At 38.9% G+C, this 15,902-nt stretch overlaps 1 protein-coding gene across 1 annotated transcript in view; it reads left to right on the top strand.

The window, feature by feature from the left end:
* The window catches only part of ARHGEF33 (Rho guanine nucleotide exchange factor (GEF) 33), a 102,973-nt gene that overhangs the window by 6,890 nt on the left and 80,181 nt on the right, over positions 1-15,902 (top strand). The window contains exons 3-4 of the mRNA XM_011997356.1: positions 2,406-2,510; positions 8,291-8,360. The gene's annotated coding sequence lies outside the window, so the exon portion shown is untranslated. The remainder of the gene's footprint in view (positions 1-2,405; positions 2,511-8,290; positions 8,361-15,902) is intronic.

The raw sequence follows: 15,902 nt of genomic DNA, 5'->3' as shown, positions 1-15,902 counted from the left end.
AAAAAAAAAAAAAAAAAAAAAAAAAAAATTAGACATAGAGTTACTACATGACTCAGCAGTTCCTAGGTATGTACGCAAGGAATCAACTTGTACACGAATGTTCATAGCAACATTATTCGTTGCTATAGTCTGAATGTGTCCCTCCAAAATTCATGTTTAAACCTAATTTCCTCATGCCTGTAATCTCAGTACTTTGGGAGGCTAAGGTGGGTGCATCATTTGAGGTGAGGAGTTTGAGACCAGCCTGGCCAACCTGGTGAAACCTCTTCTCCACTAAAAATACAAAAATTAGCCAGGCATGGTGGTGTACGCCTGCAATCCCAGCTACTCGGGAGGCTGAGGCACAATAATTGCTTGAAACTGGGAGGTAGAATCTGCAGTGAGCCAAGATGGTGCCACTGCACTCCAGCGGGGGCAACAGACCGAGAGACTGTCTAAAAACAACAACAACAACAACAAAAACCTAATCTCTACTGTGGTAATATTGAGAGTTGAGGCCTTTAGGAGGTAATTAGGTTATACGGACAGAGCCCTCATAGATGAGATTAATGCCCTTATAAAAGAGATGTGAAGGAGATTGCTTGCTTCTTCTGTCACAAGAGAATGCTGCAAGAAGGTGCCATCTTTGAAGAAGAGAGCAAGTCCTTACCAGACACTAAATCTGCTAGTGCCTTGATCTTGGACTTAACAGCCTCCAGAACTGTGAGCAATACATTTCTGTTGTTTACAAATTACCTTGTCTAAGGTATTTTCTCACAGCAGTTCAAATGGACTAAGACATTTATAATAGCCCCAACTGGAAACAATCCAAATGTCCATCAACTAATGAATGTGTAAACAAAATGTCCACATAATGGAATATTATTCAACCATAAAAAATGAAGTACTGATACTACAACATGGATGAACTTCAAAAACATTGTACTGGCCAGACAGAGTGGCTCATCCTGTAATCCCAGCACTTTGGGATGCCAAGGTGTGTGGATCGCTTGAGTCCAGGAGTTTGAGACCAGCCTGGGCAACATGGCAAAATCCCATCTCTACAAAAAATACAAAAATTAGCCAGCTGTGGTGGCACATGCCTATAGTCCCAGCTCCTTGGGAGGACTGCTTAAGCCCAGGAGGCAGAGGTTGCAGTGAACCAAGATCGTGCCACTGCACTCTAGGCTGGGTGACAGAGCCAAACCTCATCTCAAAAACAACAAACAAACAAACAAACAAACATTGTACTAAGTAAAAGGAGCCAGTCACAAAAGGCCACATATTGTATGATTCCATTTATGTGAAATGCTCTGAATAGGCAAATCCTTAGGGACAGAAAATAGATTAGTGGTTGCCAGGGGAGGAAGGAATTGGGAGGCATGAGGTTTCTAGAATTAGACAGTGGTGATGGTTGTACAGTCTTGAAAATATACTAAAAACCACTGAATTGTTCACTTTACAGGGACAAATTTTATGTATGATATGTAAATTATGTCTCAATTTCTGAAAAAGTAGATCTGTGTGTTGTCATATATTCTATGTCCAGAAAATCTCTTTACTTTTTACATAAAATAATTTAAACATTTCCAGAGCAGTATATGTCAACTACATTTTAAAAATTACAATAAAGACCTGAATGTTTTTTGCTGAAACTCTATATTCTAAAACTGACAAAAATAATGTATGCAATAGATAACTTCTTTGTCATATTTCTCTATTCAAAATCTTCTGAATATTTGTATTTCTCAATATATCATTGCCAAAAAATGTATATTTTTATTTTTTGCTTTACTGGCACAAATTTGGGTTGCAATGTCTTCTAAAATGTTAAAATTAAAATGGCATGTTAGTTAGTTTCTCATAATAATACCTTTATGGTTAATTTCAAAACACCCTATTTGTAAGTTTTCAAAGATAGATTTTAAGAATTGGACATTTTTGCATATGTTGCTTAACATTAGCTGGCATGGCTCTAGAATTAAATATTATTATTATATGGAAATTTATGAAGAGTTAAATACTGGACAAGTTAAGATAAGGTGAGAAGATGTTTTCAGGGACCAGGACATATAATTTAAATTCAAAAACTTCTGGAAAATATAGAAAAGTATCTGTTTTGCTGCAAACTAAATTTTCCCTAATTTTTTTCAATTTACTTAAGGCAGCAAGATATACATTTTACTCTTAAAATATTTAACTTGTATTGCTATATTAATAACTTTTCAATGTACAACTTTTCAATTTTCTAATACACCAAAGATATTCCTCCTAAATGGGTTTCTTCCTTTTACTCATTGAAACTAAATGCAGTTCAGTTATTTGATTAGTTGATGCTAGAATTTGACCTGGAGCTTATATAATTAGAAGAGACACTAGTTTTCATCATTTAAAAGCCTGGTTAGCATACTACGGTCTCGTTTCAGGGGAAGTCAAACCTCTCTACTGCTTCTTTTTATAACCTTTAAGTTAATTCAGAACCCAGATAAGCCTTGATCTGAGGATGATATAACCACCGCAAGCAACATGGGGTAAGTATGCGCTTTTATATGCTTTAAGGGGCACCTAAAGGGGAAACAATTTTATAAGAGATGAAAACCCATCAATCCTTACCATATGGTGTACTAATTTAAATTCGATATATGCTAACATTTATTTAAGGTAGCCATTCAAAGAAATAACTTTTATTTAAAAGTTATAACAATTTGTAAAACCTTCATTTATTTCCTTGCTTAATTTTTATATTCTGTCTTAACTGCGCTTTGCAGGTTATCAATAAACTGGAGACTGAAGTTGTTCTGCATATTAATAAATATAGTTGAAGCTGAGTTAAATTTTGAGAGCAGTCTTAAAGAAAGGATGCTAGGCAGCATAAATCTGACATGGACATGCCTCTTTGGGATTAAGAATAATTAAAGAATGAAAAAGATTAGGGATAGAAGGAGATTGGTTTATTCCTTTCTAACACAGAAAAGGAATAGAGGAATCTTCAGCATTCACTCCTCCATGTACAGAACAAAAAACACATCCTGATTGGAAATGTGTACTGATTAATTACATGGGGGCTTTATTAGTGAAACATAATTCTAAGCACTTCATGGGGCTTTGGCGTGTAATGAGAAGAACTGAGTTTCACTTAAGCACTGTCTTTACTTAAGTGAGAATAGCATTCTATTATAATTAGTATTGGAATTATGTGAGTTTTTATATGCTGAAATAGTATTCTGAATATGTAGAAATCTCTCTTTATATCACCCTTTTATATTTTTAATAGCCCCTTTTAATACAAAATCATATTGCTGTAAACGGGATAGCTATTTCATTGAAGGCTACTTCTGAAGGATTCAACATAATGATCAGAAATTTATACTAGATAAAAAAGTTTTTGATTAATATTTATTCTAAACATTTTTCACAAACTTAATTAATTAATGTCTACATTTTTCATACCATGGACTCTGAAAATGCAATCTAAACTCATTTGAAAACTCGGAGGCTTTTGAAAGAAGATGATCATACTATTGTGTTTTTTTTTTATTTTCTTCTCTTTTTTTAGACAAGGTCTCACTTTGTCACCTGGGCTCAAGCGATCCTCCCACCTCAGCCCCCACAGGTAGCTGAGACCACAGGTGTACACCACCACACCTGGCTAATGTTTGTATTTTTTCTAGAGATGGGGTTTTGTCATGTTGCCCAGGTTGGTCTTGAACTCCTGATCTCAAGCAGTCCTCCCTCTTCAGCCTCCCAAAGTGCTGGGATTACAGGCGTGAGCCACCATGCCCGGCCTTATTGTTAACTTTTTCTTAATTCCCTTTATTTACCTTCCCTTTTCTCTGTGTATAAGGGTGTACTTCAACGTAGCAGGCCAGTAATAAACTAAGCAGTGTGGATACAGAGATCAACTGATCTTCCTCCTTCCCTTCCTCTCTCCTTTCCTCCTTTCCTCCCTCCCTCTTCCTTCCTTTCTTTTTCTTTAATGACGGCAGTTCTTAACCTTTTTGGTGTCAAGAATTGCTTTTAGAATCTTCAGAAACCAGTCCACCATTTCTGCAAAAAAAAAAAAAAGGTATAATCACACAAAATTTTGCATACAATTTCAGGAGATTTACAGGTGACCTGAAACCCTGTTCTTGGGACCACAGGTTAAGATCCTTAGATTTTGATTTTAGGACTGGAGTATGATTTGTTCAATATTTCTCTTTGGATTTTTATAAATGTAAGAATCTTTAAGTTCATAATTCTTGCTAATCTTCTCAAGGACAGTGTGGAAGATTCCCCACCCCCCAACACGCAATTTACATGAGTGTGAAACATAGTTTAACCAACATGCATCACATTACCGCTGCTGGGCCCCGAGGACTTGACTAATCACTTGTTCCTTTCGAGAGTGCCAGGAATCACCTTGGGAGTCACGGACGGAAAAAACACTCATTATGTTATTTGTAAAGCCCTTTGAATGCCCCAAATAAGATGAACAAAACAAATCATAAATGCTAATATTACAGGAAGCACTCTTCTGATTGGTATGTTCGTGATTATTTTGTTGTCTGTTCGTGCCTTTATTGACAAAAAGACAGGGTAGTAAGTATTAACATCTGTTTGAGTCTTCCTAAAATAATCAGAAAAAGAGAAAGTGGCAGCTAATCGGATTCTCAAATGTATCCATTTGAAGAAATCTCTAGAATTTATTTCCTGAGAATGAGGGAGTAACTGTTGTGGATTTGTCTTTGGGGCCTACTTATCTCAAATGATTTGAGGATATAATTCCCTTATATGGGGCAATGCCAGTCCTTTCCACCTTTCCCCAGGCTATGCTGGCATGGTTTTAGCGAGCAATAAAGAAGCAAATACTGGAAAATTCTTACGCTCTCTAAAAAATCTCCTCCTCATAAATTTTCATTGGGTTTCTTATGGAGTATGTGAGTAGGTGGGGTGGGTAGAGATGATGCCTAAAGGTGGTGAATAGATAACTGGGGAAAAAACTAACTGACATCTGCTAAGTACCATAACACCTGGGCAAAGGATGAACAATGGGAAAGAAAGGATGGCTGTATTTCTTTTTTGAGATATTTTTTAACGTGCTTTCCCCATCTCGTAGCAGGGTTAGTCAGTGCACCCCCAACTGACATATGGGAAAAACAAAAGTTAAGGTTCTGCTAAAATTGTAGAACCAACAAGTTCATTATTATAGCATATTCAGCCTCCTTTTAGTCTCCTGGTTCAAATAAGTTTAGAGTAATTTTAAAATTTATCTTATGGACATATTTCCTCCTCCTGAATCTGAGAGTGACTATCCAACTCTTTTTCTTGGGTGAAGCATACATTTGGCTCATGGAGCAACCTTTGAAATGTTACTTCTATCTGTGCCCTCCTTTCCTTTCTAAGAGTCACTTCCCTAATTCAGGTCATCATCATCTTTTACTTGGGTTATTAAAGGTGCCTGCTCACTGGCCTCTTTGCAGCTGCTCTTTCCTCTACCGTGCCACAAAGTCATCTTCTTACCAGAGATATGTGATCTTGTTATACCACTGCTTAACATTTTCAATGACTCTTTCTCTCCACTGCAGAGCAAGCTCCAAAGAAGAGATTTAAGGCCCTCTATCTGCCCCCAATCTACCTGTCTAATCTCACCTTTTACTCTACCTTCCTTGCTCCCTAGGGTTCCTAAGTCCACCTAGGCCTTGTGCTTTGTTCCTCTGGTAATCCTCTTTTTTTTTTTTTTTTTTTTTTTGAGACAGGGTCTCACCCTGTTGCCAGGCTGGAGTGCAGTGGCACAGTCTCGGCTCACTGCAACCTCTGCCTCCTGGGTTCAAGCAATTCTCCTGCCTCAGCCTCCTGAGAGCAGGGACCCACCACCATGTTTTTGTATTTTTAGTAGAGACAGAGTTTCAGCATGTTGGCCAGGCTGGCCTCGAACTCCTGAGCTCAAGCGATTCACCTGCCTCAGCCTCCTAAAATGCTGGAATTACAGGTGTGAGCTACTGTGCCTGGCCCCTCTGGTGATCCCCTTTTGACCATTTCTACATACCGTGCAAAGCCTGGCTCAAATCCTATCTTCTTAATGAAGCTGTCTCTAATCCCCACAAGGGAATACATCTTTTCTTTGAAAATTTTAGGCACTTTACACTTTTCTTTTTCATTTGTCACAATCCATGACATGTTACAGTTATTTGTGTGTCTCGTCTTCCCTATTAGACTGGAAGCAGAAACAATGACATCCTTGCATTTCTCCCAACACCTGGTACAATGCCTTTTATATGGTATATGCTTATTAAATACTTGTTGAATGCATGTGAACTCTGTTTAAACCCCTAAAAACTTAATTTTAGGCAAACTTTCTTCTTTTTTTCCCGATCGAGTTGCCTCGTTTTCCAGGTTTCTATCTGAGGAGCTCAAATGAGTGAGTAGTATCTAACATGTAGGCAATTCAAGGGAGACAGGGCACAAACAAGGGCTGGAGTGAAGACTTCTGAAGTCTGAAGACTGAAGACTTTGTTGTTAATTAGCAGAAAGCACACGTAGGCTCCAAGGAAATATAAGAAAACTTTCCAGAATTAAAAATCGTTCTTGCCAGGCTGACTCATATCTGTGATCCCAACACTTTAGGAGGCCGAGACACTGGGATCACTTGAGCCCAGGAATTCGAGACCAGCCTGGGCAACATGGCAAAACCCCATCTCTACCAAAAACAAAAAACAAAAACAAAAAATTAGCCAGGCATGGTGGCATGCACCTGTAGTTCCAGCTACTCAGAGGCTGAGGCAGGAGGATTGCTTGAGCCCGGGAGGTTGAGGCTGCAGTGAGCCACGATCACACCACTGCACGCCAGCCTGGGCTTCAGAGAGAAAACTTGCCTTTTATTAAAAAAAAAAAAAAATTTTGCTTTTGGCCTCTGGATAGCTTCCTAGAAGACCAGCATATCAGTAAGGGTTGGGTTAATCTGTATATGCCGGGGTTAGGGGGTGGGGGGGGTGGGAAGAATAGGGGCTTAAACAAGCTAGAAGTGTATTTCTCTCTTACATTAAAAACAAACAAACATACAAACAAACAACCCCACAAAGGTAGGCAGTCCAGTGCTGTTAGATGAGTTCCTTGGTGTGAGGCACCCAGGTTCCTCTCATCTTGCTCTTCTGCCATCCTTAGTATATCAACTCTTGGTCCAAGAAGGTTGCTAGGTCTCCACCTATCTCACTGGTGTTCAGCCAGCAAGAATGAAGAATGGGGAAAAAAGGTGTGTTCTCCCTTTTAGGAAACTTCCCAGTGGTCACTCTGTGTTTCTCCTTGTATTGCATGGGTAGAAATCTAGACTCATGGTTACACTAGCTGTGAGGAAGAGGGGAATACAGTCTTTTAACTGGGTTTCCAAAAAAAAAAGAGAATGAATCCTGGGTGGCAACTAGCAGTGTCTGTCAGAGCCAGTATCCGGCCTTACATGGCCTCTTATATTCGTTTAGACAAAGTACAGCATTATGTACAAAAGTAATCTTTTAAGAAAAAAAAATCTGTTAAGTTAAAGGAAAAAAAGAGCAAGCCAAGCTGGGAATAAACAGATTCACCCAGGATAAAGGCCTCTTGATAAAATGACAAAAGGTGACCAAGTAAGGCTTTGCTCCTCCCCGCACTCCACATCCCAGTCTCCCTCCCTCTGGGCTTCAGGTCCCTGACTCTTCACATCCACGCTGTGAGGCGAGTATTACTATTACTAAGCCAATCATACAGGTCAGGAAACCGAAGTCCAGGAAGATTCGGTGAATTGGCCAAACTGCCTGTACTGCAGCAAAAATTATATAAATCACAGAATGTTTTCTAAATAGATTTGTTCTTAATTTTGAGTATAGATCACTTCGATTGGCCCCTAAAGAAAAACCTATTACAAACACATTTCACTTGTCACTTGAAGTAGTTGATTTAATGTGGAATATTAGAAAAGACTCTAGATTTGTGGCTTTCAATATTTTAAGGTCGCATCAACTGCTTTGAACTCTTCTGATTCAGCAATGCCCCCTCAGCCATGTTGGAGTTCTCTAGCTATGTTTTTAAATACATAGAAATTTATTTTTAATAGTCCCCCAAACATATGAATACTGACGTGATTGTACTTACTCAATACCAAGTGACTTAAAAATTAAAAGACTAAAAGAAACGAAGACTTTTACTTTTTTACTGTATATGTTTTTTACCTATTAGAAATTTATAACAACAGTGAATTGCATATATAATGAGAACTTTTAATTACAAATTATAGGAAAAAAAATGATGGGATAAAATGCAAGGCAGCTATCATTATCAATGGCATTTTGTTTTTTTACAGAACTTCTAGAGAAAACAAGAAGACTTCAAAAAACATGCTGTGATGTCTCCCAGTGGAGACAGGGCACGAGGTGAGTGAAAATTGTAAAGAACTGTTTTCTAATAAGAACACAGGCAAACTGAGAGCTTAGCTTAAACCAGTGATCATTCTTGAAGCAGAAGTATTATAAATTTCTTTGTAGAATTTTATAACCCTTCTTGGTTTGATAACCATCAAATAAACAAATTGTGAGATTACTTAATTAGCTAGCAATAAGGGCAAATAGCCACCTTCTAAACCAGCTGTGTTGCATCAGACTTGATTGCACATATGAATGCTTATAGCATTGAGACAAGAATGAACTATGTTTTTGTTTGTTTGTTTGTTTTGTTTTGTTTATACAGAGTCTTGCTCTGTTGCCCAGGAGTGCAGTGGTGTGATCTCAGCTCACTGCAACCTCTGCCTTCCAGGTTTAAGCAATCCTCCTGCCTCAGCCTCCCGAGTAGCTGGGATTACAGGCTCACGCCACCATGCCCAGCTAATTTTTGAAATTTTATAGAGACAGGGTTTCACCGTGTTGGCCAGGCTGGTCTTGAACTCCTGACCTCAAGTGATCCGCCTGCCTTGGCCTCCGAAAGTGCTGGGATTACAGGTGTGAGCCACTGTGCTCAGTCATACTATGTTTTAATTAAGTTCTATTTTGGATGTCTTTGATGATTGCGAAAAACAGATGACATTTACTTTCCATTGAAGTGATGTATTCTGAGTTCCTACTTCATGCCGGGCTTTGTCACTTAATAACCATATGGGCTAGGTAACTATTATGCCCACTTGACAGTTGAGGGAGCATAGGCTTAGGTAGATTAACTTTCCCAAGTCATAAAACGAAGTAAGTAGCAGAGCTGGGATTGGAAGCTAGATGTCTGACACACTTAAGAAAAAAGTCTCATAATTTAAAACATTATTTTAAATTTCAAAACCCAAAAGTGCTCATTGTAAAATAAAATACAAACGTGATCATGACAGAAGAGTTTAAGTAAGATTTAAAAGCCCGTCCTACCCCTAACCCCATTCCTCTTTCCAAGCATAACCACTGTTAGTAGTTTGGTATAAATCCTTCCATATCTTTCTTTTTGCCTAGCGTAATTTTCTTTTTTTGAGACTGAGTCTCGCTCTGTCACCCAGGCTGGAGTGCAGTGGCACAATCTTGGCTCACTGCAACCTCCATCTCCCGGATTCAAGTGATTCTTCTGCCTCAGCCTCCCGAGTAGCTGGGACTACAGGCACACACCACCACACCCTGCTAATGTTTGTATTTTCAGTAGAGATGGGGTTTCATCATATTGGTCAGGCTGGTCTCAAACTCCTGACCTAGTGGTCCATCTGCCTCAGCATCCCAAAGTGCTGGGATTACAGGCTTGAGCCACCACACCTGGCTCAACCCAGTGTACTTTTCATCGTACAGTTGGCAAGAGAAAGATATGGAAGGATTTTCACAGTATCACACTTGGATGTATGAAAAATATTCACACTTTTCACAGAATCACACTTTCTATCTACTTAAATCAAAAAACAGAGGAGGCTGAATTTGCTATATATCTTTACTAGAATAAGCATCTACCTCTACACAATAACTGAAATGCTCATTCAGCTAACATTAGGCATTTATCTGCAGAGACACAAAGAACTCTAGAACTCACTCTCTGTTTCCCAGGGACTCACAATCTAGTGCAGTGGTTCTAAGTTTATTTTTGAGAGAGTAATTATAGAGTCCTTTGAGAGACTGCTGTGAGCTCTGAACTCTTTCTCAAGAAGAAAATGAACCTGTACAATTTTGCCTATAATTTAGAGGATTCGTGGAAACCTTGAGAGTATGGACCCCTGATCTTGTAGAAGTGAGACTTTTAAATGTATAGTTTGATAGAAATACTATAATGGAAATGTAGACAAGATGCTATACCACAGCACAGAAAAACAGGGCTTAACTCTCCTGGGACATATCAAGAAAGACAGGGAAGAATGACATTTGCACAAAATTTTGAAGGACATTAGGAGTTTGACAACTAGCCTGGTGCAGGGGAAGGGTGTCCGCAGAGGGAATAGCCCCAGAAGCTAGAATCGATGGGGAACCATGACTGTCTTTGTGATAGGAGCCCGGTGTGTATGGGAGCGACTAAAGGTGAGTCCGCAGAGCTGGGCAGAAGCCAGAACTCAAAGGGGTTTGTCCGCTGGTTTAGGACATTTGAACTTCAGGAGTCATGGAATGATTTTGATCAAGACTTTCATCGGTAGGCAGAAAGTCTATATTAGTGCATGGCTAAATAAATCATCATGGGAATAATAATTTGGATGACAGAATAAGGTATAAAAAGTAGATAAGACTATTTGATTCTGATTTTGGAGGGGATCATTGACTAAATGATATATTATTGAAAATATATATATTGCTAAAATAAAATGGAATTGATTGCAAAGTCATTGCTTTTACAAAGGAAGTTGGGAGAATAAAGTTCTGAAACTGTATGAGATAAAAGGGGTATATGTCAAACACAAAATTTGGGCAGCACATTGACTCCTTGGCTGCAGTAAGTCCCATGCACAGATTAGCTAGTGTCAATCACTCAAGGTGGATCGCTCGCTCCTGATTTAGCCATTGTCATGCCCTCTGCTGTCTTCCAGGCGCTCCAGATGGGCCATGTGACTTCCCATTGACCCTTCCACCTACAATGAGCAGGAAAGAAAAAAAGGGTCCAGTGGGTCAGGCTTTTAACATCTCTACATTAAGCATGTATTGCTTTTATAATTGAGATTTGAAAGCAATGTAGTATAAAGCAAGGCTTGCAGATAACATCATAGCTGATTCATTTCTATTTGGCTGTACTTAACCTGATATACTTAAAAAAAAAAGGAAAATATTAGTTTTATGCTCTACTTCTTGGCAGTGGCTTCATAAAGTCTCAAGGATATTTCACTGGATAAATACTTATTATTTATTATTCAGTTAAATTTTTTACTTATCAGATACTGTAAAGACTTGGAAAAGTAAACTGTACATGTATTGCATATGCTATTTTACGTGTATAATGTATCTTATAAAAAATTTTTTAAATACAAAGAATCATTTGGTCTTTGCCAAAGGGTAGTGCTCTGAAAGGTTTCTCAGACATGTTTAAATAGTGAGCTTTGTTAAGCCAAAATTTACAATTTAGGTGAAATAACATTGATTTCTCCAGTTTGCCTTTTCTAACTCATTAATTTTTTTAAAAAAAGAATGGTCTTCTTGCTGTTAATATGAATAAATAAAGTTCTGTGGGGTTTTTTTAGGGAAAGAAATAATTGATTATAAACATCTCCTGAAATTAAATTCAACTCAAACTTGTGTTGAGTGCCCACTGCAAACAGTTCCCATGTCAGAGGAATGTGAACAAATGATTTAAATGTAGTTATCTTTAAAAGTCCAGCTAATTTTGCACTCCCCTCCATAAAATATCTGAACATTAAAAATATTTGATAATTTTTTAATTGCTGAAAATTAAGTAAAATTGTTAGTATAAAAAGTAAAATTGCTAATATAAAGAGTAAAATTGCTACTATAAGGAGATATGCCATGTTTATTCTGAGGCTTCAAGTCCAGCACTCTAGGATCATAAGATATTACGCTCAGAGAAGTAAGCCAGCACCAAACCGCAGATACTACACGAGCTTACTTACATGTGGAATCTAAATAGTCAAACTCATGGAAGTCAAGAGTAGAATGATGGTTTCCAGAGGCTGGGGGTGGATGGGTGAGGGGGTGGAATGGAGACATGTTGGTCAAAGGGTACACTTTTCAGTAAGACAGGAGGAATACATTTTTGAGATCTATTGCATAACAGGCTGACTTTAGTTAATATATCGTACATTTCAAAATTACTAAGGGAATAAATTTGAAATGTTCTCACCACAACAATGACAAATATATGAGGTGACAGGTAGGCTACTTAGCTTGATTTACTTATTCTATGTTGAATACACATATCAACATTGCACTATACTTTCTAAATATATACAATTATAATTTGTGGATTTAAAAAAAAGAAATTAAGAAAAGAATCATTACCTGCCAGATACAATGGATATGAATATGAAATGGTCAGCTGGGCATGGTGGGTCATGACTGTAATCCTAGCACTTTGGAAGGCTGATGGGGGAGTACTGCTTGAGGCCAAGGAGTTCAAGACCAGCCTGGGCAAGAAAGCGAGCCCTCGCCTCTACAAAAAATAATTTAAAATTAGTCTGGTGTGGTGGTGTGCACCTGTAGTCCCGGCTACCTGGGAGGCTGAGGTAGGAAGGTTGCTTGAGCCCTGGAGATCGAGGCTGCAGTGAGCTAGGATTATACCACTGCATTCGCTCCAGCTTGGGCAACAGAACAAGACCCCTCTTGAAAAATAAGTAAATACGTAGAGACTATTGCCTATAATTCCTGGTAGGAAGAAATACTAATAATGCAGTCTGAGAATGTAGTAGAAGAGGGATTGACTAATTATGACTTAGAAGATAGGGGCAAGCTTCATAGAGAAAGAGGCGCTTGAATTGAGCCCTGAAGGATGAGAAGTATTTCATTAGAAAAAGAAAGATATTTGAGGGATAGAAGATGGGAGGAACAAAGGCACAGAGGCATGAAAGTGTTTGGTGAAAGGCATGAACTGTGATAATCTACACATGTATATCACATATACTAACTACTAGAAAGTTTTATTTGAATTACTCTGAAATAGAGGAACAAACCAAGTAAGTTCAGCTAGTCCAGTCACTAGCTGTTACAAGCAGCAAAATTGTATCAACCAATGTCTAACTGGCTACAGGGACACACCAGGAGCTCCACCCACACAACTTCTCCAGATTCTGATTAGAGGAGCAGTCCCACAGGATATGGGGAGGTAGTGATTTGCAGAGCCGACGAGGTGGAGTTAGTAAGACGGGGTTTCTGAGATTTGAGATTAAGGTCCCACAGACAGAGCTGAATTAAGATACCTGAGGCAGAGTAAAAGTCTGACACTTGCTTAAACGGATTTTCTTTCAATATCTCACACTTGAATGAAGAGAGGGTGATCTCTTCCTGGAGGAATGGTGGAAGAGGAGGCTCCTGAGAGCAGTAGTCAGCTCAGCTTCCTGTCTAGGATCAGTAAAGTTCAGCTCTGACCTCACACCGGCTACACCACTCAGCAAAATGAAAATCCCGCAAGAAAACCAGACTGTCTTCTTTGAAGGCTAAAGGCTTTTTGGTGACCATGTGTTGCTATTCAAACCTGCATTTAGGATACCCTACTCTCACCCCAAACACACACACACACACACACACACACACACACACACACACACACCCCTGCCCTCAAGGGGCTTATCGAAGCATTTCTTTCTTTTTATTTATTTATTTTTCTTACTTTTTCATGATCAGTAAAACTGCCAGAAGGAAGCATACCATTCAATCACACAAGAGACTTTCCTGAAGAGAAATCCTGATAAACCTAGTTTTCTCCCTCTCACATTTCCGGGGATGTTTTAGCACCTTTGATAAATTGGTGCCAGGGCAGCTCCTTCATCCCACTCTAACCCCAACTTTAGGCCCAGAGTTGCCAAGCAGCTGGTTGCTGGTGAGCTCCCTTCCTACCCACTGCTGGGCTGAGGCTGCGCTGTGGATGGGAGCACTCCATTCTGACAGCTGCAGCAGTAACCAACTCCCGGGTGGGGCTCACTTCTGAGCTCGGTGCTTCAGACCTTGGAAGCTAACACATCCCTATCCTGGAAGACCTTTACATCTGGACTCCTCAGGAGACTTCTGCATTTGCTTGTTCTCTTATCTCTACTGATCTCAGGCTAGAGCTGAACTTCCAGCTTTGTACTAGGACCAAACTGCAAAGCATAGCAATAATCACCACTGGAGACTTACAGTCATTCCAGAGACTGAGCTAGCAGACTCAGAGAGGATAAGTAATTTTCCCAAGGTCAATCAGCTATTTAAACCATGGACTTGGGATTTTAATTCACATCTTCCAGACTTCAGACTCAAATTCTCCATTTCTACTCCCTATTAACAACTAGCATGGCTCTCGGTGTTGCTCTCAAGCGGCTGAAGTATTAGCTGAGAACAGATTAAAGTGTGTTTTTAAAAATCTCTCAGGATTCAAAGGAATAGAGTCATAATGTTGGTGACAGGCAGTGAAGTTGATATATTTGGGCAAGGCATCTGACCTGATGGCCATTTTAGACCACTTACTTCTGAGGTCTGCCTCACTGAGATGAAAGACGTGTTATCCGATTCCATAATCATCATATGTATATAAGAAATTGGGACTCTGTAGTGAATCATTTTATTTTTTCTGTCAAAACAGGAGCTTATGACGTAGCCAAGTCACTTTTCCTCTCTGGACCTCATTTTCCGCATTTGTAAAGTGACAGGGCTTGGCTGGCTGATCTCTGTATAATCTTTCCGTTTGATTTTCTTTACCACTCTACACTGATTCCTTAGCCCATATTGCAAGTAGTTGTGGTGGGTGCAGTTTTGTTTCGTTTGATCCTTCCGAACTGTGAGATTGGTTTATTCATTTATTCAGCGCTTATTTATTCAAGGCCTATTCTGTGCTAGACACTGGTTTAGGTCTTGGGGAATACACAGTGAACAAAAATGTCCAAGCCCTCATGCGGTGGCGCTGATAAGCCAAGATGGTCAATGAGCAAAGAAATATATAACATTATCATTTGATTGGTAAATGTTGTGGAGAAAAATAAAGCAGTGAAAGGGAGATAGGGCATAGAGGCCAGGACTCCTCTCTTATATGTATAGGTCAAAGAAGGCCTTTCTAATAAAGTGACATTTAAGCAGAGACCTTAGATCTTTTTTATCCTTGATGTCGGGTAGTAGGATATTGTCAATTTAAGAAGACTCTGAAGTTGCCAAGAGATAGGAAAGAAATAGGCCTTAGTGGAGATAAATCATAGCTTGAGGTTCAACCTAGCTCTTGCTCCTCACACTCCTTATAGCCCAGGATTTCCACAAATGAGCTTCTCTGGGCTTCTATAATTCCAAACAGTCTTTTAAACATTTTAATGACTTCTCAAATGTATTGCATCTACTTATTTATTTAATTTTTACCAATGGACAATTAACAGTACATTAAAACTAAACTATCATAACTGAATTTACAGGATTTTAAGAAGCAGGGATCTGTTTTGCATGTGAATTTTACATCCAGATTTATACCACACGCTAAAGGAAGTACCTAAGCTAAAAAATGTATAGGAAAGAGTTAAAGATGCAAGGACTAGGCTGGAAATACTATTTTCAAGGGATGGATTTTTTTTTTTTTTTTTTTTTTTAGATTTATTCTGCATCTACTGGCTTATTCAAAGCCCATCACATAATTTGTTTTGGAGACAGGAGCATCCAGGAACAGATGAATGGCAGACACTAGGGGCCAAAGGCAAGCCCTCCAGGTGTTAAGAGGAAAGAAGTGGACAAACACCAGGCAGTGAGGATTCTAAGGTGCATTCCCAAGTGGGTGAAGGAAGAAAAGGATTGAGTTTGCTTCTAAATTTAAAACACTAGAATCTAATATATATAACAAGGGCTAAGCTATTGCAGATCATCCTATTT

Source organism: Mandrillus leucophaeus, unplaced genomic scaffold (genome assembly GCF_000951045.1).
Source record: "Mandrillus leucophaeus isolate KB7577 unplaced genomic scaffold, Mleu.le_1.0 Scaffold538, whole genome shotgun sequence".
NCBI lineage: Eukaryota > Metazoa > Chordata > Mammalia > Primates > Cercopithecidae > Mandrillus > Mandrillus leucophaeus.
Note: the sequence above shows the minus strand (reverse complement) of the source record. Positions and strands in the feature narration are given on the sequence as shown.